This window comes from Trichosurus vulpecula, chromosome 3 (assembly GCF_011100635.1).
Source record: "Trichosurus vulpecula isolate mTriVul1 chromosome 3, mTriVul1.pri, whole genome shotgun sequence".
Taxonomy (NCBI): Eukaryota; Metazoa; Chordata; class Mammalia; order Diprotodontia; family Phalangeridae; genus Trichosurus; species Trichosurus vulpecula.
Genome location: NC_050575.1, coordinates 148,369,911 through 148,397,567, shown reverse-complemented (window position 1 = coordinate 148,397,567; position 27,657 = coordinate 148,369,911). Strand labels below are relative to the sequence as shown.

Here is a 27,657-nt window from a genome sequence, read left to right as displayed (position 1 = left end):
ACTGAAAACTTACAAGCCCCCAAACTTAGCTGTGAAAATAGTAGGATATGGGTATAGTGGGGGCGGAGCCAAAATGGCAGCTGGAAAGCAGGGACTAGCATGAGCTCCCTGCCGAGTCCCTCCAAAAACCTATAAAAAATGGCTCTGAACCAATTCTAGAATGGCAGAACCCACAAAACAGCAGAGGGAAGCAGGGCTCCAGCCCAGGACAGCCTAGATGGTCTCTGGGTGAGGTCTATCCCACACAGAGCTGGGAGCAGAGTGGAACGGAGCAGAGCCCAGCGTGAGCAGCGCGGACCAACCAGACCAGGAGCCGGGTGGAGCATGCCCTAGCGCCCTGAATCAGTGAGCTGCAGCAGTTACCAGACTTCTCAACCCACAAACACCAAAGACAACAGAGAAGGTTAGTGGAAAAAGCTGCAGGAGTGGAAGGAGTTCACGGTTTGGCTACCAACCCGGGGGCAGCGGAGGTGGGGCAGCTACAGCTGTTGTTGCTTCTGGCCCCAGGCCCACCTGGTAGGAGGAATTAAGTGGCGGATCAGAGCAGGAGTGCATAGCCTGCTGAAGATCTAAGTCTAGTCCGAGTTGGGGGTTCTCAGGCAAGGAGGAGTGCTTGTATGGCAGCACATCCGCCCAAGCTTGGAACATAGTTCTCTAAACTCTACAAGCAGTCATACCCCACTGAAAAGCTCAAGGGTCAAGTTAGTTGACTGGGAACATGGCCAAGCAGCAAAAACGCACCGAGATTCAGTCTCAGACTCTGGAATCCTTCTTTGGTGACAAAGAAGACCAAAACATACAGCCAGAAGAAATCAACAAAGTAATAGAGCCTACAACAAAAGCCTGCAAGAAAAACATGAACTGGTCTCAGGCCATGGAAGAGCTCAAAAAGGATTTGGAAAAGCAAGTTAGAGAAGTAGAGGAAAAATTGGGAAGACAAATGAGAAGGATGTGAGAAAACCATGAAAAACAAGTCAATGACTTGCTAAAGGAGACCCAAAAAAATACTGAGAAAAATATACTGAAGAAAACAACACCTTAAAAAATAGACTAACTCAAATGGCAAAAGAGCTCCAAAAAGCCAATGAGGAGAAGAATGCCTTGAAAGGCAGAATTACCCAAATGGAAAAGGAGGTCCAAAAGACCACTGAAGAAAATACTACCTTAAAAATTAGGTTGGAGAAAGTGGAAGCTAGTGACTTTATGAGAAATCAAGATATTATAAAACAGAACCAAAGGAATGAAAAAATGGAAGACAATGTGAAATATCTCATTGGAAAAACCACTGACCTGGAAAATAAATCCAGGAGAGATAATTTAAAAATTATTGGACTACCTGAAAGCCATGATCAAAAAAAGAGCCTAGATATCATCTTTCAAGAAATTATCAAGGAGACCTGCCCTGATATTCTAGAGCCACAGGGCAAAATAGAAATTGAAAGAATCCATCGATTACCTCCTCAAATAGATCCCAAAAAGAAAACTCCTAGGAATATTGTCGCCAAATTCCAGAGCTCCCAGATCAAGGAGAAAATACTGCAAGCAGCCAGAAAGAAACAATTTGAGTATTGTGGAAATACAATCAGAATAACCAAAGATCTAGCAGCTTCTACATTAAGAGATCGAAGGGCTTGGAATATGATATTCCAGAGGTCAATGGAGCTAGGACTAAAACCAAGAATCACCTACCCAGCAAAACTGAGTATCATGCTCCAAGGCAAAATATGGATTTTCAATAAAATAGAGGACTTTCAAGCTTTCTCAGTGAAAAGACCAGAGCTGAATAGAAAATTAGACTTTCAAACACAAGAATCAAGAGAAGCATGAAAAAGTAATCAAGAAAAAGAAATTGCAAGGGACTTACTAAAGTTGAACTGTTTTGTTTACATTCCTACATGGAAAGATGATGTGTATGATTCATGAGACCTCAGTATTAGGGTAGCTGAAGGGAATATATATATATATATATATATATATATATATATATATATATATATTATGTATAAATGAATGTGTATGTGTGTATATATATATATATATATATATATATAGAGAGAGAGAGAGAGAGAGAGAGAGAGAGAGAGAGCAGGCACAGGGTGAGTTGAAGATGAAGGGAAGATATCTAAAAGAAATAAAATCAAATTAAGGGATGAGAGAGGAATATATTGAGAGAGGGAGATAGGGAGAGATAGAATGGGGTAAATTATCTCACATAAAAGTGGCAAGAAAAAGCAGTTCTGTAGGAAGAGAAGAGAAGGCAGGTGAGGGGGGAATGAGTGAATCTTGCTCTCATAAGATTTGACATGAGGAGGGAATACCATACATACTCAATTGGGTATCTTACCCCACAGGAAAGAAGAAGGAAGAAGATAAAAAAGGGGGGGATGATAGAAGGGAGGGCAGATGGGGATGGAGGTAATCAAAAACAAACACTTTCGAAAGGGGACAGGGTCAAGGGAGAAAATTCAATAAAGGGGGATAGGTTAGGAAGGAGTAAAATATAGTTAGTCTTTCACAACATGAGTATTGTGGAAGGGTTATACATAATGATACACATGTGGCCTATGTTGAATTGCTTGACTTCTTAGGGAGGGAGGGTGGGAAGCGAAGAGGGGAAATAATCAGGAACTCAACATTTTAAAACAGATGTTCAAAAACAAAAAAAAAAGTTTTTGCATGCAACTAGAAAATAAGATACACAGGCAATGGGGTGTAGAAATTTATCTTGCCCTACAAGAAAGGAAGGGAAAAGGGGATGGGAGGGGAGTGGGGTGACAGAAGGGAGGGCTGACTGGGGAACAGGGCAACCAGAATATATGCCATCTTGGAGTGGGGGGGAGGGTAGAAATGGGGAGAAAATTTGTAATTCAAACTCTTGTGAAAATCAATCCTGAAAACTAAATATATTAAATAAATTAAAAAAAATAAAAAATAGTAGGACATAAAAGCCTGAAGCTCAAGACAGTCACCTCCCCACCCAGAGGAACACAGGGCCCAACTCTAACATAAAGTCCAAAGTCAAGAAGTGGGCTGGAAAAATGAGCAAACAACAAGAAAAACTATTAACTAACTATTAAAAGTTACCATGATAATAGGGAAATTCAAGACATAAACTCAGAAGACAATGAATTAAAAATATCTATAAGCAAAGCCTCAAAGGAAAATGCAGATTAGACATAAGCCCACCGAGAATTCCTAAAAGACCTAAAGAGATTTAAAAAGAGCAAAAAAAAAAAAGGATTTTAAATGAGAACAGTTGAGGAAAAATTGGGAAAAAGAAATGAGAGCTATGCAAGAAAATTATGAAAAGAAAATCAACAGCTTGGTATAAGAGGCAAAAAAAACTTGAAGAAAATTACTTCTTAAAAACCAGGATTATTTTTTCAAATGGTAGAAAAGATGCAAAACCTCACTAAAGAAAATAATTCTTTAAAAATTAGAATTAGCTATGTAGAAACTAGTGACTCCATGAGGTAAAAAGAAACAATAAAACAAAGTCAAAAGACTGGGGAAAAAAGAAGAAAATGTGGAATATCTCATAGGGAAACAACTGACTTAGAAAACAGATTGAGGAGAGATAATTTAAGAATTATTGAACTAGCTGAAAGCCATTCTCAGAAAAAAGAGCCTAGACATTTCAAGGAACTATAAAGAAAAGCTGCCCAAATATCTTAGAAGCAGAGAGCAAGAGAGAAATTAAAAGAATTCACCAATCACCTCCTGAAAGAAATCCCCAAATGAAAACTCCCAGTAATATCATAGCCAAATTCCAGAGCTACCAGGTCAAGGAGAAAAATTCTATAGGCATCCAGAAAGAACAATTCAAATACCATGGAGCCATAGTCAGATCACACAAGATTTTGTAGCTATCACTGTAAAGAAGTAGAGGGCTTAGAATATATTTCAGAAGGTAAAGGAGCTAGGTCTAAAACCAAAAATAACATGCCCAGCAAAGCTGACTATGATCCTACAAGGGAAAAATAGACATTTAAATGAAATAGAGAACATCTAAGCATTCGTAATGAAAAGACCAAAGTTGAAGAGAAAATGTGACATTCAACATAAGACTCAAGAGAAGTATGAAAAGGTAAACATAAGTAACCAAACATAAATAACTTATTAATGTTAAACTGTTTACATTACCAAATGACAAATATGAGACATGTAAATCCTAAATACTTTATCATCATTAGAGCAGTTATAAGTTGTCTACTCAGATATGTCATATATATGATTGTATTATGTTGGGATGATCTCAAAAGAAGAATAGAAGGGTGAAAAAGAGGGAAAGGGAGAAGAGAGAAAGGCAAAGGAAAATGGGGAAAATTGGGTCCTATTAGGAGACAGACAATGAAGAATTTTTATAATGGAGGAGGAAAATGGAGGGGGGAATGAATAACACTTGAACCTCACTCTCATCTGAACTGGTCCAAAAAAGGAAGAATATATGTGTGTATATATTATATATGTATATGTTTATGCATGTGTGTGTGTATACACACACACACGCAGTTAGGTATTATCTTAACCAAAAGAGAAGTAGGAGGGGAAGGGGCAAAGATAAAGGTGGAGGGGGTGAAGAGAGGAAGGGTAAATTAAGGGAGGCAATGGTCAGAAGAAAACAGACTTTTGATGATGGAACAAAGGGCAAGGGGAGGAGAGGGAGGATAAATAGAAGAAAATAGGATGGAGGGAACTACCCTGTTAGCAACTGTAACTGTGAATGTGAAGGTGAATTCACCCATCATATAGCAGGGGATAGCAGAATGGATAAGAATTCATAATCCAACAAGAAACACATTTGAAAGAGAAAGACACACAGAGTTAAAAATAAGGGGCTAGAGCAGAATCTATTATGCTTCGGCTAAAGTTAAAAAAAAGACTAGGGTAGCAATCATAATCTCAGACAAGGCAAAAGCAGAAGTAGACCTAATTAAAAGAGAAAATCAGGGAAAATGTATCATAAACAATGAAATATACTAAAATATACCAAATATATATGCACCAAATGGCATAGCATCTAAATTCCTGAAGGAAAACTTAAACTAACTACAGGAGGAAACAGACAGTAAAACCATGCTAGTAGGGGCCTCAGTTTGTCCCTCTCAAACCTAGATAAATCTAGTAATAAAATAAATAAGAAAGAAGTTAAGGAGATGAATAAAAATTTTAGAAAAGTTAGATATGATAAGCCTCTGGAGAATATCGAATGGGAACAGAAAGGCTCATACCTTTTTCTCAGCTGCAAATGGCAGCTTCACAAAAATTAACCATTTATTAGGGTATAAAAACCTCACAAACAAATGTAAGAAAGCAAAAATATTAAAGATAACCTTATCAGGTTCAATTAAAAACATTATTCAATAAATGGTCTTTGATGCACAGATAAAAATTAATCATAAAGAATGAGTTGGTCAAAGAGCAAATCATAGAAACAATCAATTTCAGTAAGGGTAACTACCACAACGAGACTACATACAAAATTAGTAGGATGTAGCCAAAGCAATACTTAGGGAGAAATTTGTATCTCTAGATGCTAACATCAACAAGAGAGAGAAAGAGTAGGTCAACAAATTGAGTATGCAACTACAAAAACTGGAAAAAAGAATAACCATGACTCCCGAGGAAGAATAACGAAGCCTGCTACTCCCCTCCTAACAAAGAGGTAAGCAACTCAAGGATCAAAATGAGGCATATGATTTTGATTATAGCAAATGTATGGATTTGTTTGCCTTGATTATTCATTGTTACAAGGATTGTGTTTTTTTTCCTTTTTTCAAATGGGAAAGTAGGGATATTGAAAAGAAAAAGAATGTCATTGAAGTATTGAAGCATTTTTGAAATGCACAGAAAAGAGCAGTTCAGAAGAAAACACAGGCAAGTAAAACATCTTAAAAATAGCATTTTGAATTTATTATATACTTTTATTAAAAAAGCAAGCCATATATAATATTAGTGGCTTTGTATATCATCTTCTTTATTCTATTTTATGTATGGAAATGTTTGATGGCTATGTGGAGGATGGGTTGAAGTAGAGAGAGACAGAAGGTAAGAAAATGCAATAGGAGACTTGCAATATTTCAGAGGAGAAGAAAGATTTGAACTAGGGTGGCGACTGTGAAAGTAGACAGGAGGGAACACATGTTAAAGATGATGTGGAGCTATAAAAAATAAGACATGGCAATTCATGTAGGGTGAATGAGAGTGAGTAGGATGATGCCAAGGTCTAAAACCTAGATTCCTAGAATCCAGTCCATTTGGATCCCTGAGTTGCTCACCTGTCGATCAGGAAGTGAGTAGCATCCTTTATCATTTTCCCTCTGGTTGGTGATTGAATTGATCAGAATTTTCAAGTCTTCCAAAATTCTTTTTTGTTATAATGTTGTTATTACAAAAATTACTTCAACAGTAATAGAGAGTAATAGAGACGTTCATAAGAGGGGTTGGCTTTAAAGGGAATAATAAGTTCTGTTTTGGACATGTTGAGCTTGAGATGCCTCTTTCAGTTCAACATGTTGAACAGATAGTTGGTGGAATGCAAGTGGAGCTCAGGAGACTAGAATTCAGTATATAAATCTGGGAGTCGTCTACATAGAAATGGCAAATTAAACCATGGGAGCTAAAGGGGTCACCAAGATGAAAAATGTATTAAAGAAAAGAGAAGAACGCCTAGACCCAAACCTTGAGGTACACCCAGCTAGTGGGAATTGCATGTACAAAGAATCAGCAAAGGAAACTAAGGGTGATCAACAGTGTCAAATGTTGAAGAAAAGTCAAGGAGAATGAGGAATGGAGAAAAAGGCGATCAGGTTTGCAATTGAGAAATCATTGGTAACTTTGAAAACAACAGCTTCAGTTGAGTAAAAGATTTGAATAAAGGGTTAAGGAACCAATAAAGAATGCTGAATTGCAAAATAGAATCCTATGTCAGATCTCAGGGAGGATACACTTACCTTTTGTGAAGTCAGGGTTCAGGGAAGAATTAATGGAGGAAACAGCCTTTGAATTGGGTCATAAAGGATGGACAACAATTCAATGAGCAAAGAGAAAGTGAAAGAAGATTAGAGGTTCTTTTTTAATCATCCATGTTACAGCGTTACACTCTTATCTCATGTTGAGCTTGTAGACCACTCAGTACTCAAGTGGATCTGTGAGTGCTTCATTTTGGAATTTCCCTTTGCCAATGCAGATTGCAATCCACCTATGCTGGCCCATCTTATGGGACTCAATCACACCCTCCCATAAGTTCACCACAAGGGTTTCACCCAATATGATGGCAGACTCGCTAAATTTCTTGTCATTTCAAGGATGCCATTGGAACACTCTGGCTGTCCATTTGTCATCTCTCACACTCAGTGTGAGATTGGTCCATCTACATTTCCCCAATGACATATTTTATTCCTGCTCTCCTCAAAGTTCCTCATTAGTTATGTGTTGTAGTCCAGTGGTACCAAATTCAAATAGAAACAGGCCATAGATAAGGATCTTTGTGGGCTGCTTATTGATTTAGAAAACCACATAATAATATTACCTAAGTTCCAGCATATTTTTATTTATTTTGTTAAATATTTCCCAATTACATTTTAATCTGCTTCATTTGCACTGAGGAATGTCACAGATGTGTTTGACACCTCTGCTGTAGCCCTCTCTTACTCACCATGCACCTCTCCTCTGCCCTTTGTTTGATTTTCATTTTCAATCCTTCATAGACCATTGTGTTCCAAGTCTCAAAGCCATATAACCCTATTGATAGAATATTGGTATTAAAATGAAAGACCTTTGTTTCTGGGAGAAGTTTGGGGTCAGTAAAAGAACTTTGCAATTTCCTAAAGGAAATCCAGCCAGGTCTCTTCTTCCTAATGAATTCTGAACCCACTTCATTGTCCATTTGTATTGTCTATTCTAAATATACATACTGAGGGATAAGTTTAATAGGTTATCCATTAAAATCTATGTCATAATTTGAGCAATAGATTTTTTTAATCCACTTCTTTTTGTGTATGGATGGTCAGGCCAAATTCTTTTGAGTAACTATAGATACATATGGGCAGGTACGTGGCACAGTGGATAGAGTGCTGGGCTTAGAATCAGGAAGACTCATCTTCCTGAGTTCAAATCGAGCCTCAGACTATGTAGCCTGAGCAAGCAATTTAACTCTGTTTGCCTCAGTTTCCTCATCTGTAAAATGAGCTGGAGAAAGAAATGGCAAACCACTCCAGTATCTTTGCCAAGATAACCCCAAATGGGGTCACAAAGAGTTGGACACAACTGAAAAATGACTGAACGACAACAAAAAGATATATTTCAGAAGGCTCTGTAATGTTCTAGTGTTAAATGCAAGCAGCACAAGATAATCCATAAACAGGGAGGACCTCACTATACCCACAGAATCCCTCTTCATCTTGAACTCCACACTTGATCTTCTCCATCACAGTGATGGACACCTTTGACAAGTACATATCTTATTTTATTTCTATATAATTTATATTGTTATTTATTGGCATGTGTCTTGTTATTGAAAGATATTGTTTCTAGTTATATCTCTAAAATAATCTTCAATTATTTTGATAGATGATAGATGGATAGATAGAAAGATGGATGGATCGATGGATGGATGGATGGATGGATGGTTGGATGGATGACATTTTTTGGAAGCAACTTTAAAGTGGTATTTTATTCTATCAAATAAAATGCTTTTTTTTATAATCAACCAACAATAAACACTATGGGACCTTGTTTTCTCTACATCTTCCAGTTCAGGAAAATTGTTACTGGCAAAAGCCTTCCTGCTCCTTACAAATGACTCCAACATGTATATCTTTAATGAATGTATATTGGATTTCTTAAAGATTTTGTCTATATGGGAAAGCAAGCACATGAGTCAGTAGTTGTCGATGTTCTTCTGGTTGCCTTTTCATATTAATAATTGCTGAGATTTTTTTGCCCATGCCTTTCATCTCTTCTCTTGCTTTAGATACCTTCCGCATTGATCCTGAAATATCCTCACAATTGGATCACCTGTACTATGGATCTTCTGGTCTGATTTGGCTGCTTTCCTCACATTTTTTTCTCTTTAATGTCATTTGTACCTCCCCTATAAGCAAACCCAAGGCTATGATATTAAAGTCCAAGTCACTGTCGTTGGTAGTGAAAAAGTTTCTCATTCAAATATTTGTAAATTTTTTTTCCCATTTTCTTCTGTTGATTGTTCTCTTTTCACTTCCATCCTTAAATCCTCCCAGTATGACTACTTAATTGGATCCTTTGCCAAGCATTCCTCTTAACAGGCTTTCCTGTCCACTATTGTCCTCTGCTTTATGAGATGATACTGTTGATAAGCATCCATCATCCTTCCTCACAAGATTTTAAAAGTCTATATTCTAAACTAGTTGTTACTTTGGCTGTCAACTCTCCAGTTGGCAAGTATCTGCTGACTGAGGCCCTTTCTGTGCCCTTTTCATCTTCTTATTGTACCAACTGATTTATATCTGTTAAACTTCTAGATGCAATTATTATAGTCGAGGTTGATATTATTTCGGTACCCAATACCCATTTTTATAGTATAGGGTTGAGTTGTTTCAGCTGTAGACCTCTGAAACAATTTACTGCAACAAACAGTTATCAAATACCTGCTGTGTACATGGCACCTCTTTTAGACCAAATATACAGAGATAGAAATGAAACTACAGTTACAGCCTCAGAAAACTTACTACTGCTAAGCCAGTTCTCTTCCCATCCTATGTGTCAAATAGTTGCTTTTGGAGATGCAAGTACAGAACTTAATGTTTATTTCTATTAAATCCCATTATTTTTTAAGCAACCCATTGGGAATTTTTTTACTTGAAATCAATGTTGGCTATAGATGGTTTCAGCTCAGGAAATAGGATACTTGCTAATTTACTTTTTTAATTTTCCTTTTCTAAATTTGGGATCTATGTAAGATGGATGAATAGGAAGAGTGGCTATGCTAGACCTCTTACTGGATATCTTTTCAGACATATGACCTATTACTTCCCTCCAACTAAGTTGCCTTTTAGGCAATCACTAGAACACACCCCCTTCCTCCTCCATGCCTTTGCTTATGCTATCCTCTATCTATAGAATGTCCTCCTTCCCCTTCTTTATGTTAAATTCTTACCTGCCCTTTAAGACAAAACTCAGTTGCCTTCTCCTCCATAAAGACTTCCTTGATACTTCTTCCTCCACCCCTGCCCTGCAACTAGTAAGGAGTATCATCCCCCAGGGTCTCACTCAGGACTTTGTTTTGCCACTCTAATTCACTCAGTTATATGTACAGGTGTCTTAGCCCACTATTAGATGCTAAGCTTCATGAGGGTAGGGACTGTGTCTTTTCTACTATTTCTCTCCCTTCACCTAGCATAGTAGGGGATTCATAAAATTTTTTTTGGTACATTCAAGGACTTCTATCCACAGAAAGGATACGAATGAGGCTCTTCAACACATTTGTGTCTTCTCTAAGTTGCAAGGTTCCTCTCAGTGTCTCCTGGATCACTGCCCATGGCCCCAGAATCGCTATCCCTGAATGGAGGTGGTAAGAGTTATGCAAATGTGTAATGTGCCCCAAGCCTCAGTTCCCGAATCTATAGCATGGCATATCTGTTTACTTAGCACAAAAGGTTGTTGTGAGGAAAGGACCTTGTAAACCTCTGAAAAAGCTGTAAATCAATGTGGGGTTGTGCCAGTCTGGGAAAGGGTTTCTTGGAGGAGATAAAATGCTCTGCTCTATAAGAGGATTCTGTGGAAAGAGCTCTGGAGTCAGAATACCTGGGTAAAAATTCCACCTCTAATCTCTGTGACTCTGGACAAAGCATTTAATCTCTCTGCGTCTTGGTTTTCTCCTCCGTAAAATGAAGGAATTAGACCTTTGAGGGGATTACCTTTGAGGTCACTTCTTGCTCTATATCTATGATCTTAAGATTCATCAGAGAAACAAACACAGTGTAGTAAAGGCCAATCTTGGAATCAGGAAGATCTGGGGTCCATCTCACCTCATGTCTCTCCAAACTGCACTCAGAACATCCTCTACCACACATCTGTATTTGTGTGACACTTCCATTCTTCCCACTTTTCAGCTTCCTTTTTGGTGTTGTCTTCTTCTATTAGAAGTTCCTTGAGGATGGGGACTGATGGTCTTTCTATTTGTGTTTGTACTGCCACACTTAGCACACTGCTTGCCTCATTTTTGTTGCTGCTGAGTCGTTTCAGTCATGTCTGACTCTTTGTGACCTCATTTGGGGTTTTCTTAGCAAAGACAATGGCGTGGTTTGCCATTTCCTTCTCTTGATCATTTTTTACAGACGAAGAAATGGAGGCAAACAGGGTTAAGTGACTTGCCCAGGGTCACACAGCTAGTATCTGAGTTTGTATTTGAACTCAGAAAGATGAGTCTTCCTGACTGCTGGCCCAGGCTCTACCCACTGTGCCACCTAGCTGTCCTGCTTGCCTCATAGTAAACTCAAGTTGACTAACTGATCTCTGGCACATACTGGCTGAGTTAATCAATCAATAATTAATAGATATTCATTAAGTGTCTACTATGTGCCAGGCACTGTGCTAAGTGCTAGGAACACAAAAAGGAGTTCCTACACTAATGGAGCTTACATTATAACGAGGGAGACAATATGAATATATATATATATATATATATATATATATATATATGAAAACCTATATATAGGATAAATAGAAAATAATTAACATGGGAAAAGGTGCTAAAATTTAGAAAAGTTAGGAAATGCTTCCTGTAAAAGGCAGGATTTTAGTTAGGATTTAAGGGAAACCAGGAAAATTAGTTAATGGGGTTGAGGAGGAAGAGCATTCCAGGCATGGTGGACAGTTAGAGAAAATGCCTGGGCCTGACAGACAGAGTGTCTTGTTCTTTGGGCAGCCAGGAGGCCAGTGTCACTGGGTTGAAGAATACAAAGTGGGGAGTAAGGTATAAGAAGCCTGGAAAAGTAGGAGGGAGCTAGGTTATGAAGGGCTTTGGATGCCAAACAGAGTATTTTGTATTTGATCCTGGAGGTGATAAGGAGCCACTGGAGTTTATTGGGGGAAGGGGGAAGAGAAGGATGGATTGCAGCCAGGAGAGACTTGAGTCAGGCAGACCCCCCACATACACACACACCGCAAGCAGGCTATTGTGACAATCCAAGCATCAGGTGATAAGGGAGTGTATTAGATTGGTGGCATTATCAGAGGAGAGAAGGGAATGTATTCCAGAGATGAAGCAAAGGTGAAATCAACGGGTGTCAGCAACAGGTTAGACATTGGGGGAGAAAGAGAGTGAGGAGTCCAGGATGATTCCTAGGTTGTGAACTGGAGGGACTGGATGGTGTTGCCCTCTACAGTAATAGGAAGGTAGGAGGTGGGAGAAGGGTTTAGAAGGAAAGATAACGAGTTCTGTTTTGAATCTGTTTAGTTAAAGATGTCTGAAAGGCAATTGGAGAATCAAAATTGGAGGTCATCAGAGAGGTTAAGGCAGGATAGATTTGAGTATCATCAGCATTAAATCCATGGGAGCTGATGAGATCACCAAGTGAAGTAGTATAGAGGGAGAAGAGAAGAAGGCCCAGGCCTGATTGATACAGGACACCCACAATTGGAGAATATGATCTGAAAGAGGATCCAGCAAAGGGGAGTGAAAACGGGTGGTCAGATAGGTAGAAGGAGAAGCAGGAGAGCATGATGTCCTGAAAACCTAGAAAGAAAAGAGGATCAAGGAGGGAAGATGATCAACAGTGTCAAAGGCTGCAGAGAGGTCGAGGAGAATAGGACTGAGAAAAGGCCATTGGATTTGTCAACTAGGAACTTTGGAGAGAGCACTTTGGGTCAAATGATAAGGTATGAAGCCAGATTGAAAGGAGTTAATAAGAGACAGAGAGAAGAGAAAGTGAAGACATCTATCAGAGATGGCCTTTTCAAAAAGTTTAGCCATAAAAAGCAGAAGAGATATAGGTTGTTAATAAGCAGGGATAGAAGAATCACATAGATTTTTTTAAGATGGGGGAGATATGAACATGTTTGTAGCCAGTAGGGAATGAGCCAGTAGACAGAGAAAGACTGAAAATAAGTGGTAGACTAGAGAAGACAGAGGAGGCAATCTGCTGGAGGAGATAGGATGGAATGGGATCACTTGAAAAAGTAGAGGGGTTAGCCTCAATAAGGAGTAAGGCCACCTTATGTGAGAGAGGGCAAAGGAGGAGTTAGTGGCAGAAAGCATCAGAGTGATAGAAGGTGAGGAAGAGAGGAGAAGAGGGAGCTCATGGTGATTGGCTTCAATTTTTCTGTAAAATGAGGCAAGGTTATGGCTTCTGGTCAGGCCAGCAGATTCCTGGTGGCAGAGATGGCTCCCTCCCACCCTCCAGTCTCAGAGATGATGTTTTACCACATCTCCCTGGAACACGAGATCCTGCTGCACCCACACTATTCAGGCTGAACCTACTCAATACAGTCAAGCAGAAGTTGTTCACCACAGTAAAGGGCATGTGCGCGGGCAAGTATGGCTTTGTGATTGCCGTCACCACATTGGGGCCAGGGTGATCCAGTCTGGGCAAGGATTCATGCTGTATCCCATCAAGTATAAAGCCATCATCTTCCGTGCCTTCAAGGGCGAGGTCATGAATGCAGTTGTCACCCAGGTCAACAAGGTGGGACTCTTCACAGAGATTGGACCCATGTCTTGCTTCATCTCTCACCACTCCATCCCCTCAGAGATGGAATTTGCTCCCAACTCTAACCCTCCATGCTACAAAACAGGGGATGAGGACATTGTGATTCAGCAAGACAATGAAATCTGCCTAAAGATTGTGGGAACCAGGGTAGATAAGAATGATATTTTTGCTGTTGGCTCCCTAATGGATGACTACCTGGGTCTTGTAAGCCCAGTGGGAAGGTTCTCTTCCATGTTTAATTGTGGTCTTCAGCGAGGCATGACAGGCTAGCTCTCAGTGTTCCCCAGGCTGGGCCCTGCTGCTCTTTGGAAGCCTAGGGAGAAAAAGATTCTTTGTCTCTAGGTTACTTGTAGCCTTTTCTGATTCTCTTTCAGATGGCTGTTAACCTCTTCCAACCTAGATAAAGGCTCTTGGTTCTTGGCTCAACCCAATGTCTGCCACCTTGGTGGTAATGGTACTTCACAAATGTTGTCAGATTTCATTCAAAAAAAAATATGAGGCAAGGTTCTCAGCAGAGAGGGTGAGAAGAGGGGATGACATGAGAGGTTTAAGGAGGGATGAAAAGGTTTGGAAGAGCTGCTATGGAGAGTGGAATAGTGACTTGATAAGGGAGGTATAGTAGGATTATGTAGCAGGAATGAGAGCCCATTTGAAATTGCGTAACCAAAATTTGCAGTGGACCCAGTCAGAGCAGCTGCATGATTTTATCGACTTTTGTTGAGCAGCATTTATGTAAGAGTAAATGAGGCGAATCATAAGAGTAAGAAAAGGCTGGAAGAAAGTGATCAATGAAATGATAAGGGGTCTGGGGATTCAAGAGAGAAGTCAGTGTAGAGTTGAATTGGTTCAAGCAAGGGATCAGGATGGGGAAAAGAAGAGACAATGTCTAGATCAGGGGAGATGGCCTGGGAGAGAATTAAAAGTTCAAAGGATTGGAGGTGATGGTGTGGACAGAGGGAAGGCAGAAAGGTAAAAAGTCCATAGATGATAGTCAGATGAGGAGTACATTTGTGGGTGATGACAAGATCAAGGATATGACTACCTTTGTGTGTGGCTGAGGTTGGATGAAGGAGTAACTCATGGGAAATGAGTATGTTGAGGAACTGATTAGAGTGTTTGAGAATCAATATGTATAGTGAAGTCTCCTAGTATCAAGTAAGTAGTTGGGGAGGAGAAACAAATTGTGAGTCATGTATCAAACTCATTGAGGAAAGAAGGTGGAGTGACCCATCTGTAGATAACAGATACCAGAATTGTGATTGGGTGGTAGATAGGAATAGCATGGACCTCAAAGGAAGAGAGGTTACTTAGTGATGGAGGTAGGGGGAGTTAAAGTATCAGTGAGGAACAAGAAGTATTTTAACTCCCTCACCTTGACCAGTGAGCCAAGGAGAATGAGTAAAGGTATAGCCTATACTGGAAAGGGTGGCCAAGGAATCTATCTCTTGGGGGGAGGTGAAGGGGGGAAACCAAGTTTCAGTAATAGTTAGTAGATGGAAGGAATGGGAGAGAAAAAGATTTAGGATGAAGAGAATTGTGTTACCTATGGAACATGCATTCCACAGAACACAGTGAAAGAGCTGGGTCAGGGGTGGGGAACTTGCAGCCTTAAGGCCACATGTGACCCTCTCAGTCCTCATGTGTAACCTTTTGACTGAATCCAAACTTCATAGAACAAATCCCCTTAATAAAAGGATTTGTTCTGTAAAACTTGGATTCAATCAAAAGGCCGCACCCAAAGACCTAGAGGGCTACGTATAGCCTTGAGGCCACAGGTGCCCTACCACTGGGCTGGTTAGTATTTAGTTGAAATTTGGGAGTGAGAGGGTTGAAGGAATTGGGAATATGGTTTGGATGATGATCTACAGGCATTCAGAATCACTGGGATATGAAGGGCATGAGAGAATGTGAGAATATTCATTTTTGAGGGAAAGGTACCACTCCTCTTCTCAACAGACACTGAAGATCAGGCAGGAGGAAAGTGTAGTTTGAGATAGAAGACACATAGTCTGGGGGTCATATGGGAAGCCCTGCTTTGCTATTCTTCTGCCTTCAGTAAAGATTGGGCAGGAAAGGGGTGCAACAGAAGACAGAAGTTGAATCTGCATAGCTGAAGAAAGAAGTCTGTATGCCACCAACCTTTCCCTCAAGGAGCAAGAGAAGCAGGAGATGGAATGCCTGAGAGCAAAGGGTAGGTTTCTTTGTTTTACACAGGAAGTTCTTCACATCACTGTTGGGAAATGGCCTGGCAGCAGGAGGTAAAAGATGTCTTGTGCTCACAGAGATGGAAGTTGTTGCTTTGGGGCAGAGGGAAGATGCCACCTGGGACCAGCAAGGAGCCACTTTCCCTGAGGAAAAGTTTAGAGGAAGTTTAGATCCTCTTCCTACCTGAGGAAGTTTAACTGCTCTTCTCACCTAGGCAGGCTGGTCAAGGAGGTTCTGTCACCTTGGGCAAGTCCCTTAGCCTCTCAGCATTCCAGTCCACTCCCCCAAACTATAAATTATAGAACAATGTAGCTTTCCCTCCATAAAGGGAATTTCCCTCATCTAAAGTCCACTACACTGATGGATGCACATATCTGGATCAATAATAATAATAATAATAATAACAATAAACATTTATATAGTGCCTTAAGACTTGCAAAGTCTTACACAAAAGATGCATTCTACCTTCAGTATCTAATTACCCACAGCAAATTTGTAATCCCTGGCTGATTTTCTCCCACATTCAGCACCTTCCTGTGTCATCACTGAAGTCAATTTCTGAGTGGCTACGACATTCAAAGCCATCTGAATATAAGGCTGAAGGTGATTAGAAAGGCAAATTGACCATAAATCAGAAATCCTTGGTTAAAATAGCCCACCACAGGTACTTTTTGGATTATCCGCATCATTATCGGTCTCCACTGACGTAGAAAACAAAGTTGAGTGTGTGTATTTATGCACTGAGTTGTCTTTCCAATAGTAAGACTACCTCCTCACCCAGCTCAGGGAGATGGGGGGAGAAGGGTTAAGAATTCAGGTCAAATATTACAAATATATCAAAGACTCCTGTGGTTTCATAGGTCCAGACCTGATTAAGGGCTCAATTTATGGAATTCATAATTCTAAAATCAATTCTTTCTAGACATTATTCAAAAGATGACTGTCTTTTCCAGTATTTCAGAATTCAGGAAAAAATCCCATCGCTGCCTTTGGTCTACTTTAGATTCATATTGGAATATATACAGCTTCAGCTGTGGTACAGCTGGTGAATATTTAAAGTCATACAACCCTTGGAGAGGGAGAAATAGGAAAGAAATTGGAAGAAGAGAAAAATTTCTAAATTCTAAGATAACTCATCCTACAACAAAAGCAGTTGTCATTCAAACTAATTATCTACATACCATCCCCTCAATTCAGTTACTTTCTAAGTAAGAAGAGGGAAAAAGACTAATTACTTAATCCTATATTCTTCCAATAGATGGCACTAACTCTTCTACAGAGCATTATCCTAGATAGTTTTATATACTTTCATAGCTGGAAAAGAGAATTATGTGATTCACATCAGTGCCTGTGGCACAAACATGCACATACACACACCCTCCCTCTCTCTTTCTCTCTCTCTCTCTCTCTCTCTCTCTTTCACACACACACACACACACACACACACACACACACTATGCCATGCTGCTTAGAGAGAAAGAGACAGAGAGAGAGAAAGGAAGGAAGGAAGGAAGAAAGAAAGAAAGAAAGGAGGGAGGTAGGAAGGAAGGAGGAAGGAAGGAAGGAGAAAGGAAGGAAGGAAAGAAGGAAGGAGAGAGAGAGAGAGAGAGAGAGAGAGAGAGAGAGAGAGAGAGAGAGAGAGAGAGAAAGAAAGAAAGAAAGAAAGAAAGAAAGAAAGAAAGAAAGAAAGAAAGAAAACATAGATGAAACATTCTCCACCAAAGCCCTATTTTCATGTCTTATCTCATAGAATGTTGACCTTGGACTATCAAAGATTCTATCAATAGAACACAAGCTTTAGCTAGCGAGACATTATCAAGGTCTAGATTATAAACTTAATGATACAATATGTATGTGTATAGTATGTCTATTGTCTGAAATCTAGCCTAGCTTATATAAACAAGTATATCACCAGAAAATTGGCCACTATGAGCTGATTGTGAGGGGCCATATCAACTCATGAAACTCTCCATTAGAGAGATGATTGTGATTTTTTTGTTAGTAGAGGGAATGTCCACACTGATACACTCACAAATATTTTGAAGTAACGCATGTCCAATTTTCAATGTACAGATACAAAGTAAACCTAAAATTTCACTGTATTCAATTCCTTTTTTGGTGAGTAAACTAAAGAGAATTAAGTAGGTAAATTCTACATTGTCTTTCAAAGTGCACTGCCTGCTTTGCCAGTTCCTGGAAACAATTTCTGTCAATACTCAAAAGTTAAGAATGAAGCTCTGAATTCAAGTACCAGTATGACCAATTCAGGCCACAAGATGGCGCTTGCTGCACTCAGAAGGCCAACTGCATTCTTTTTTTTGTTTTGTTTTGTTTTCGTAAGACAATTTCATCTTGGGTTTTGTCTATTCCATCACTGGAATTGTAGAAAAGAATGTAAGTTTAAAATGCTAGGCACAGAAAGAGGAAGGATGCTCAAAGACTGGAGAAGAAACTGTTAAAGCAACTTAAAGAGATGAGATTTTAAGATCTTTGATACTGCTTACCTCTCTCTCCCCATTTTTTCTAGATCATAAAACCTATGACCCGAAAGAAATCTGAGCAGTCACTTGGTCCAGGCCCCTGCCTTTGAGCATGGGAATACCTGAGCCATCCAGCACAGGTGGCTGTCTATTCTCTTTTGGAAGTTCTTCAGAGATAATGACTGTACAGGTGTTTGTTTTTTAAATTTCATAAAAGGTATCACATTTACATATTACAAAGTCCCATTTATAAAATGGTTATATGATTCTTTCCCTATCAAACAGAACAATTTCCTAGCGTACTAAACATGCCAATTTCACATCCTCAGTCACTTAGTCCAGTGTTTTATCCCTAGTCAAGAAACCCTTCAATGCCTAGCAGGGAGCCTTATATTTAAGAATGCAAAAAATGTTTGGCGAACTGAACTGAATTGCCCCTTATATCTTAATTGCCCTTCCTCTTGGCCAGAATGGCAACAGAAATCTGTTATGGGCACCTTACACAAAAGGAAACCAAACTTGAAGAAGCTTTTAATCTGTTTTATGTCATGGACCCTTTGGCAGTCTGGTGAAACCTATGGATTCCTTCTTAGAACAATTATTTTAAGGGCATAAAACAAAGTATTTAGCACATATACATACATATTTGTACACTGAAATAGTTACAAAATATTTTTTTAAGTTTGTGGACTAGGTTAAGATCCAGAGCTCTAAGTTCCAACAAAGTGGGGAAGGACATCCCACAAAGTGGATGGAAAGGGATTTATTTTAAAATGAAATGGAAATGACACCAGTATCAAAGGACCCACCAACAAGTATTTATTAAGCATCTACTATGTTCCAGGCATCGTAAATCCAAAGGCAAAAATGAAATAACCCCTGCCCTCGAGGAGCTTACAATCTATTAGGAAAGACAATAAATGCTTGAATAAGTACACACTAGGGTGTGTGTGTGTGTGTAAAATATAAGACAATGTTGGAGTAGGAAGGGAAGAAGCACTAGAACTGCGGCATGGAGAAGCAAAGACCTCATCGTGTAGATGGTAACACTTGAGCTAATCTTTGAAGAAAACTAAAGATTCTAAAGAGGTGGGGATGAGCAGGGAGTGCATTCTAGTCACAAAGAATAGTTCGTTCAAAGGCACAGAGATGAGAGATGGAATGCCTTACAAGAGGAACAGCAAGCTGGCCAGTTTTGCTGGACCACAGGGTATATAAAGGAGAGTAATACAATGTAATAATATTCTGAGAAGCACAAAAAGTCCATGACATTAAAAAAAAGTTTAAGAAACACTAGTTAAGGGAGAAAATAATTAATTTGGCTTTTGATATGATAATGAGTTTGATATGGCTACAAGGCATCCAGTTCAAAAAGTACAAGAAGAGATTCAAGACTGTAGTTCAGAAGGAGTAGATATATAAGTCTCAGAGTCATCTACATGGGGATGATAATAGGACTCATGGGAGATGGAGTTTCTTCTCCAGTCTTTGAGCATCCTTCCTCTTTCTGTGCCCAGCATTTTAAAGAGAACACAGCTAGAAAAGAGAAGAGGGTCCAAGATAGCACCTTGGGGGTAAACCCACAGTTAGGGAGTGGAATAAGGATGATGATCCAGCAAAGGAGACTGAAAAAGATGCAGTCAGACTAGTAGGAGAGAGAGTAGTATGAGAAAGGATGGTTAGCAGTATTAAATGTTGTAGAGAGGTCAAGAAGAACGAAATTGAGAAAATGTCATTGGATTTGGCCTTGAGATCATGCCATATCAATCAACGAGTGCCTACTATATACCAGGCATTGTGCTAGACAGCAGGGCTACAAGTACAGAGACTAAAGCAATCCCTATTCTCAATCAGCTGATATTCTAGAATAATGAACAAATTAACAAGGACAAATAAATATACTGGATAGAGCTCTGGGCCTGGAGTCAGGAAAATCTGATTTCAAATCCAGCCTCAGACACTTGCTACCTGTGTGACCCTGGGCAAGTCATTTAACCCTGTCTGTTTCAGGTCCTCATCTGTAAAATGAGTTGAAGAAGGAAATGGCAAGCCACTTCAGTATCTTTGCCAAGAAAAGCCCAAATGAGGTCATGAGTCATACGTGACTAAAATAAATTAACATATACACACATATATGTATACATACATATATATAGTTGTTTGTCCTTCATTTTCGAAGAGGACCAATGACATCACAGGGTTATATCTTGACTTATATGTGAACTGAACTTAAGTGAGACAGAGTTGCACAAAGTCATCAGCCTCACTCTCTTCCTGAGTCCTGGAAGTCCAGTGGCAGAATGACTGCTGATGGCTCAGGATACCCTGGATGACCTTGGCATCTTTGAAACCTGACCAGAATGCCCCACAGTGCCTGCTTCAGCTGCCTTCGTGGCCGTTGGAACAAATCGTTCTCATCCATCCATTCTGGTATCAATTGTGAGACATGGGAGACCCTGGCATAGGACTATTCAGCATGGCATGCCTGCTTCAAAGAAGGTACTGTACTTTACAAGCAAAGCAGAATTACGGTAGCTCAAAAGAAACATGAAATGTGCAAATTTAGAGATGGCTCCACTTCAAATGTTCATATGGACAATTTGTGCTCGACCTGCGGCAGAGACTTTCAAGCTCATATTGGTAAGATCAGCCATAGTTGGACACACTGTACCTTGACCCCAACATAGTGATGTCATTTTGGACCTCTTTGAGAACCAAGGACAACAGCTGACCAGCCAACCAGCCAACCACTAGGATAAAACATAAATCCCTCAGTTCAGCTTTTAAAGCCGTTCACAACCTGATCCCAACATTCCATCTTTCTTGCTTCATTAGACATTACCCCTTCCTCCAGCACTCTGATAATTCCAGACTATCCTCTCTGTTCCTCTATAACCTTCCATCTCCTACCTCCTCACTTTTGTACTGCCTGCCCCTCATGCCTAGAATGTACTTTGTCTCATAGAGTCCCTCTCTTCTTCTGACCTCCATGTGAGTTCTTGCCTTGTGTGAGTTTAGACAAATGTATGTCTGGCCTTCAAACAATGTAGCCACATCATTGGAGTTGTTCTCTCTGAAGCAGAGTTTGCATGCTTGGCAGTTTAGTTCGAGCAAGGACCTCAGTGTCTGGCACCTCATTCTGCCAGGTGATCTTCAGAATCTTCCTAAGACAATTCAAATGGAAGCAATTCAGTTTCCTGGCATGGCACTGGTATACTGTCCAGGTTTCACAGGCATACAACAATGAGGTCAGCACAACAGTTCAGTATACTTTCAGTCTAGTAAGCTGTCTAACACCTCTTCTCTCTCACACTTTCCTTTGGAGCCCCCCAAACACTTAACTAGTTCTGGCAATGCATGCATCAACTTCATCACCTACGTGTACATCCCTGGAAAATATACTGCCAAGGTAAATGAATTTATTCACAGTATTGAAATTTCTCCATTTGGTTTTATCCTAGAGACAATAGGAAGCCAGTGGAGTTGGCTGAGTGGAAAGTCTCATAGTGAAATCTATGCTTACCAGGTCAAGGAAAAAATACTGCAAGCAGTCAGAAAGAAACAATTTGAGTATTGTGGAAACACAATCAGGATAATGCAAGATCTGGCAGTTTCTACATTAAAGGATCAAAGGGCTTGGAATATGATATTCTGGAGGTCAAAGGAGCTAGGATTAAAACCCAGAATCACCTACCCAGCAAAACTGAGTATCATGCTCCAAGGCAAAATAAGGATTTTCAATGAAATAGAGGACTTTCAAGCTTTCGCAATGAAAACACCAGAGCTGAATGCAAAATTTGACTTTCAAACACAAGAATCAAGAGAAGCATGAAAAGGTAAACAAGAAAGAGAAATCATAAGGAACTTACTAAAGTTGAACTGTTTTGTTTACATTCCTACAGGGAAAGATGATATGTGTAATTCATAAAACCCTTCTCAGCATTAGGGTAGTTGAAGGGAATATACATATACATATACATATACATATCTATATCTATCTATCTATCTATCTATCTATCTATACATATATATATATATATATGTATATATATATATATATATATACATATATATAGTCAGAGGGCACAGGGTGAGTTGAATATGAAAGGATGATATCTAAAAAATAAAATAAAATCAAGGGGTGGGAGAGGAATATGTTGAGAGAGGGAGAAAGAGAGAGCTAGAACGGGGTAAATTATCTCACATAAAGGTGACAAGAAAAAGCAGTTTTGTTGGAAGGGAAGAGGGGACAGGTGAAAGGGAATGAGTGAATCTTGCTCTCATCAGATTTAACCTGAAGAGGGAATAACATACACACTCAATTGGGTATCTTATCCCACAGGAAAGTAGGGGGAAGGGGATAAAAAAGCAGGGATGATAGAAGGGAGGGCAGATGGGGGAGAAGGTAATCAAAAGAAACACTTTTGAAAAAGGACAGGGTCAAGTGAGAAAATTGAATAAAATGGGACAGGATAGGATGGAAGGAAATATAGTTAGTCTTTCACAACATGACTGTTATGGAAGTGTTTTGCATAATGATACGTGTGGCCTATGTTGAACTGCTTGCCTTCTTAGGGACGGTGGGTGGGAAGGGAAGAGGGGAGAGAATTTGGAACTCCAAGTTTTAAAAGCAGATGCTCAAAAAAAAGTTGTTTTTGCATGCAACTGGGAAATAAGATATACAGGCAATGGGACATAGAAATCTATCTTGCCCTACAAGAAAGTAAGGGGAAATGGGATGGGGGCAGGAAGTAGGATGACAGCAGGGAGGGCTGACTGGGGAACAGGGCAATCAGAATATATATGCCATCTTGGAGTGTGGGGGGAGGGTGGAAATGGGGAGAAAATTTGTAACCCAAAATCTTGTGGAAATCAATGCTGAAAACTAAAAAATATTAAATAATAAAATATGTAACTAAAAAAAAAAGAAATCTATGCTTACAAAAAAATTACTTTGACAATAATTTTTTAGGATGGGCCACAGTAGCGAGAGACGTTAGGCAGGGAGACCAAGTAGGAAGCTGTTGAAATTCTCTAGGCAAGACGTGGTGAGAACTTGCTATTATTAATGAAAAGGTGTTGGATTGGAGATATGTGAAAATAAAAATGACAAGAATCAGCAGTTGATTTTATATATGGTGTGAGAAAGTGAGGAGTCAAGAATTATGCCAAGATTACCACAAACTTTAGACAGGGCAAGGGTTCACATAAGGACTGGTTGAAGAAACTATACTTAATAAATAAACTTATCCTAGAGAAGACTTGAGAAAGACTGTCTTCAAAAGTCCCAAAATGGCTATAACATGAAAGAAGTAGAGAGCAGAACTAAGAGAAACAGGTCAAAGTTTCAAGGCAGCATATTCAGGCATAACATAAGGAAACAATTCCTAACAAATAGAGCTGTCCCAAAGTGGAAGGGGTACCTTGGCCCTGGAGTCAGGAAGAACTAGGTTCAAAACCTGCCTCTCATATTTACTAGCTGTGTTACTATGAGCACAAGATGACCTCTCTGAGCCTCAGTTTTCTCATCTGTAAAATGAGGAGGTTCCTTGTATGGTATAGTGGAAATAGCACCAGCTCTAGAGCCAGTCTTAGGCAGAGTCAGAGGATCTGAGTTCAAATCCCACCTTAGCCTACCTGGGCCTCCATTTCCTGACTTGTGAAATGAGGGGGTTGGACAAGATGGCATCAGAGTCAAGAGCCTTTCCAGCTCTATATCAATGATTTTATAATCTTACAAAAATAGTGAATTCTCCCCTTCTTCAAGGGGAGTGAAGGTGGTAAAGGGTTTTAAAGTAGATATGACCACTGAATCAAGACTGTTGGAGAAATTTTTGTTCATGTATGGATTATATGTGAGAATTATAACATTAATATTATGCAAATGTGTCTGCAAAACACTGGCCCTTGTCTCATTTGATGCACACAACCCTGAGGTAGGTATCAACAGCATCATTATCTCCATTTTGCCACTGAGGAAACATTCAGAGAGGCTGTAACTTGTCCATGATTCAACAGCCAGTAAGGATCAGAACCCCAATCTTTTCTGGTTCAAGGTCCAGCATTCATTCTAACAGATAAGGCTACTTCTAGAAAGCCTCTAAGATGGCTTCCAACTCTAAAATATTGATTCTCTGGGTGTTCTGGAAAGTACTTTGGATATACCGAGAGGGAGAAGTCTCGCCTACTTAGCACCAAACCTAAAAATTACAACATCTCCTTTGTGCAAAGCACTGAGATCAACAAGCTAAGGAGAAGCTTATAGTTTGGTAGTGGGTCAAGACACACAAAGAGATAAAGTCAAATATTTATAATAATGCCTCAAGGTTAAGCAAATTAGTAAGGCATGGTGAACAGAGATCTAGCCTTAAGAGTCAGGAAAACATGTTTTAGGTTCTGCCTGTAACACATACTGCTTGTGCAAATCTGGGCAAGTTATTTAACCTCTCAGCATCCCCAGTCACAGGTCAGTATTGGTAGAGTGAGTTTCTTTACAGAACTCCAGTCACCAGTGAAATCAAGAATCTTGATCTGAAAGAGGTTTATGTGGCATGCCAAATGCACTCTTGCCAAAAAGGCTATTTTGTGGAGAACTAACACAGGGCAAGCACTCACATGATAGTCAGAAAAAGTGATACAAGGACACTCTGAAGGTCTCTCAAGAACTGTGGAATTGTGTGACATGGGAAACAGAGGCACAGGACCACCCAGCATGGTGTGCCCTCATCGGAGAAGATGCTGTGCTCTATGAGCAGAGCAGAATTGAAATAGCTAAAAAAAAAAAAGTGAGATGCACAAATTTAGAGAATCCACCCCAAATGTTCACATGGACTATTTGTGTCTGACTTGTAGCAGAGCAGTCTCAGCTCATATTGGTCTGATCAGCCACAGTTGGATGCACAGTGACTTGACTTTAACATAGTGATGCCATTTTGGTCCTCTTCGAGAACAAAGGACAACCACCACAAATAGTATGCATTATATAAACTCAGAGTGGGTACCAAGCAAAGTATTATGCCCTGAGAAGGAAGGCCATTAATGGCCTTCATGACTTCATGGCTTCACGAATGAAAACATGAATTGGACTTTAAAGGACAACAGAAATTCAAAAGGCAGAAAAGGGAGACATTCAAGACATATGGAAGAGTGGCAGCTGTACTGTAGGGTATGTTCAAGGGGAAAAGAACAGTCCAGTTTGATTGGAACCTAGAATATGAAGAAGGGATTAATATGAGAAGCCTCAAAAGGCAGGGTGGCACCAGGCCATCCCAATAACCAGGCCTTGATACCAGACAAAGATGGTTAAAACTTAGTAGGCATTAAGAAAGCAGAGAAATTTCTGAAGAGGAATGGAATGGTAAGAACTGGTTTTTTTCGTTTAGTCGTTCAGTCATGTCTGACTCTTTGTGACTCCATGGGCCCTTCTATCCTCCTCTATCTCCCAAGGTCTGCCCAAGCTCATGTCCACTGCTTCCATAACATCATCTAATCATCTCACCTTCTGCCATCCTCTTCCTTTGCCTTCAATCTTTCCCAACATCAGGGTCTTTTCCAATGAATTCTGTCCTCTCATTATGTGGCCAAAGTATTTAAGCTTCAACTTCAGTTTGTCCTTCTAATGAATAGTTTGAATTAATTTCTTTAAGTAGTGAATGATTTGATCTCCTTGCTGTCCAAGGGACTTTCAAAAGTCTTCTCCAGCACCACAATTCTAAAGCATCAACTCTGTTGTGCTCAGCTTTCCTTATAGTCCAATTCTCACAGCAATACATTATTACTGGCAAAACATAGCTTTGACTATATGGCCTTTTGTGGGCAAGGTGGTATTTCTGCTTTTTGGTATGCTGTCCAAATTGGCCATACCTTTCCTTCCAAGGAGCAAGAGTCTTTTAATTTCATGTCTGCAGTCACTGTCTACAGTGATCTCTGAGCCCAGAAATGTAAAATTTGATACTGCTTCCATTTCTTCTCCCTTTATTTGCCAAAAAGTGATGGGACCAGTTGTCATGCTGTTAGGTTGTTTTTTGTTGTTGTTTTTTATTCAAGACAGCTTTTATACTCTCCTCTTTCACCCTCATCAAGAGGCTTCCTAACTCTTCTTCACTTTCTGTCATCAGAGTGGTATTGTCTGCATATCTGAGATTGTTGATATTTCTCCCAGCCACCTTAATTCCAGCTTTTGATTCATCCAGCCTGGAATTTCAAATGTGCATGATGTAGTTTGCAAATAAGTTAAATACAGCCTGGTAGCATTTCTTTCCCAATCTTAAACCTATCAGTAGTTCCAAGGTAGGTTCTAGCTGTTACTTCTTGACCCACCTACAGGTTCCTCAGGAAACAAGTGACATGATCTGGTACTCCCATGTCTTTGAGGACTTACCACATTTTGTTGTGACCCATGCAGTCAGAGGCTTTAGTGTAGCTAATAAAGCAGATGTTTTGTTTGTTTTTTTTTCCTGGAACTCCCTTGCTTTCTCCATAATCCAGTGAATATTGGTAATTTGGTCTCTAGTTCCTCTGATTCTTCAAAAACCAGCCTACTCTTCTGGTAATTCTGTTCACATATTGCTGAAGCCTAGTTTGAAGAATCTTTAGCTTAACCTTTCTGGTGTAGGAAATGAGTGCAAATGTTCAGTAACTTGAACACTCTTTGGCATTGCCCTTCTTTAGGATTATAAATATAAATATATATAAATATATATTATAATATATATTATATATTATAAATATATATTATAATATAAAATGATCGATCTTTTCCAATCTACTGACCATTGAGTTTTCTAAATTTGCTGGCATATGGAGTGCAGCACTTTAATAGCATCATCTTTTAGGATTTTAAATAGCTCAGCTGAAGAATGAAGTCAAAGTGGGCCTTAGAAAGCATTGCTAATAATAAGGCTAGTAGAGGTGACAGAATTCAGCAAACTGTGTTTAAGGAAGATTATTTTGGTTGCAGTGAAAAGATGGGACTAGAAAGCAGTAAAAATTGAAGCTTTTAGTAGTCTGTGGCAATAACGCAGATAGGTGGTAATGAGGGAAATATCACTTTTTTGCTTTTTAAAGACTTTGCATTGCTAATCTATAAGGAATGTTCAATCATGAACCCCGTCACCCCATACTGTAGCTTCCCCTACAAAGCTGGATCAAAACAGGCAGCCACTGAAATGCAACTATGACCATTTTTAGACAAAACACTTCTTCATAGTTATTGAGATAATTGCCCAAAGTAATGCACGAAGACAGTAAAAAGAAATCCCATGCAGGACATCCTTCTTGGG

The 27,657-nt window shown here is 39.5% G+C and overlaps 1 pseudogene; it reads left to right on the top strand.

Moving 5' to 3' along the window:
* Nucleotides 1–13,396: 13,396 nt before the first annotated feature.
* Nucleotides 13,397–13,961, top strand: LOC118842254 (annotated as a pseudogene).
* The last annotated feature ends 13,696 nt before the right edge of the window (nt 13,962–27,657 follow it).